This window comes from Pongo abelii, chromosome 9, assembly GCF_028885655.2.
Source record: "Pongo abelii isolate AG06213 chromosome 9, NHGRI_mPonAbe1-v2.0_pri, whole genome shotgun sequence".
Classification (NCBI taxonomy): domain Eukaryota; kingdom Metazoa; phylum Chordata; class Mammalia; order Primates; family Hominidae; genus Pongo; species Pongo abelii.
This window is the reverse complement of record NC_071994.2, coordinates 11,472,539-11,474,825: the sequence shown is the minus strand read 5'-3', so window position 1 is coordinate 11,474,825 and position 2,287 is coordinate 11,472,539. Positions and strand designations below refer to the sequence as shown.

Sequence of the window (2,287 nt, the reverse complement as noted above, 5' to 3'; positions counted from 1 at the left end):
TCCCTATGTTGCTGCCTTCCCTTGTTTCTATTGCTCTTTGGCCCCAACCCAAATAAGATTCCTTGGGACACACTAAAGAAGGAGGTGGAGTTCGAAGGGGAGGAGAGGTATGAGTGTGGCAGCCAGGGAAGCTCTGCTCGCCCACTGCCCAATCCTCATCTCTCTTCTCCATCTTGTCTCTGCCCTCACCTCTCCTCTGAAAACCCCCTATTTAGCCAAAGGAAGGAGATAAGGGGAACGCTTTTGCCTTCCCCCTCCAAAACAAAAACAAAAACAAAAAACACTTTTCCAGTCCAGAGAAAGCAGGGGAGTGAGGGGTCACAGAGCTGGCCATGGAGCTGCTGTGCTGTGAGGTAGACCCAGTCCTCAGAGCCATGAGGGACTGCAACCTACTCCAAGATGACCGTGTCCTGCAGAACCTGCTCGCTATTGAGAAGCGCTACCTTCAGTAATGCTCCTACTTCAAGTGTGTGCAGAAGGCCATCCAGCCGAACATGCACAGGATGGTGGCCACTTCTGATGGTGGCCAACATGATTGAACCATTTGGGATGGAAAAGCACCTTTACTCTCAGCCACCTGTTACTAATGCTGGAGGTCTGTGAGGAACAGAAATGTGAAGAAGAGGTTTTCCCTCTGGCCATGATTTACCTGGACTATTTCTTGTCCGGGATCCCAACTCCAAAGTCCCATCTGCAACTCCTGGGTGCTGTCTGCACGTTCCTGGCCTCCAGGCTCAAAGAGTCCAGCCCGCCAACTGCCGAAAAGCTGTGCATTTACACCGACAACTCCATCAAGCCTCAGGAGCTGCTGGAGTGGGAACTGGTGGTGTTGGGAAAGTTGAAGTGGAACCTGGCAGCTGTCATGCCTCATGACTTCATTTAGTACATCTTGCACAAGCTGCCCCAGCAGTGGAAGAAGCTGTCTCCAACCTGCAAGCACACCCAGACCTTCAATGCTCTGTATGCAATGTACCCGCCATCAATGATTGCAACTGGAAGTGTAGGAGCAGCTATCTGTGGACTTCAGCAACATGAAGAAGTGAGATCACTACCTTGCGATGCCCTGACTGAGCTGCTGGTGAAGATCACCAACACAGATGTGGATTGTCTCAAAGGCCGACCAGGAGCATATTGAGGTGGTGTTCCTCAACAGCCTGCAGCAGTGCCATCAGGACCAGCAGGACAGATCCAAGTCAGAGGATGAACTGGGCCAAGCCAGCACCCCTATAGACCTGTGAGATATCGACCTGTGAGGATGGCAGTCCAGCTGAGAGGCGCATTCATAATCTGCTGTCTCCTCCTTTCTGGTTATGTTTTGTTCTTTGTATCTTAGGGCAAAACTTAAAAAAAAAAAAAAACCTCTGCCCCCACATAGATCATGTTTAAAGATCTTTTAGAAGTGACAGAAAATGGTCCTATAAAAACAGAATAAGAAAAAGCATTTGGTGCTTATTTGAAGTACAGCATAAGGGAATCCCTCGTATATTCAAACAGTTATTGTTTGATTATGTAAAAGTAATGGTAAAATGCTTGCAGGAAAACCTGCAGGGTAGGAAAACCTGCAGGAAAACCTGCAGGGTAGGAAAACCTGCAGGAAAACCTGCAGGGTAGGAAAACCTGCAGGTATGTCTGCAATATGGGAACAAATTAGAGGAGACTTTTTTTTTTCATGTTATGAGCTAGCGCACACACCCCCTTGTAGTATAATTTCAAGGAACTGTGTATGCCATTTATGGCATGATTAGATTGTAAAGCAATGAACTCAAGAAGGAATTGGGAATAAGGGACTTGATGGGGAAGGAGCACAAAACAATCTCTCAACATGATTGAACCATTTGGGATGGAGAAGCACCTTTACTCTCAGCCACCTGTTACTAAGTCAGGAATGTGGTTGGATCTCTATGTTAGGTACTCTTGCTGTCTACATTAGCTGCTACCTAAATAAGATGTTTTATTTTGCCAGTTGGACACAGGTGATTGGCTTCTGGCTTTCTTGTCCTGTGACATCTTGCTGCTGCTTCCAAATGCAGTTCATTGCAGACACCACAGTATTGCTATCTAATGGGGGAAATGTAGTTATGGGCTGTAACCAAAACTCACATGAAATGGAGGCAGATGGAGACCTGGGGTGGCATCCAGAATGGAATCTTTTCTCTTATTGTATTAAAAAGGGTAACATGACCTTGGCATTCCTTCTTATGAAAAATTAATTGTTGATGCTGATTGACATGTCTGCTCCACAGGTTAGCATTGTTCTAAACCATTCCATTCAAAAAGCACTTTGAAA

The 2,287-nt window shown here is 46.4% G+C and overlaps 1 pseudogene; it reads left to right on the top strand.

Annotated features, from left to right (window-relative positions):
* The first annotated feature begins 283 nt into the window (after positions 1-283).
* LOC112135526 (G1/S-specific cyclin-D2-like) lies at positions 284-1,253 on the top strand (annotated as a pseudogene).
* Positions 1,254-2,287: the final 1,034 nt, after the last annotated feature.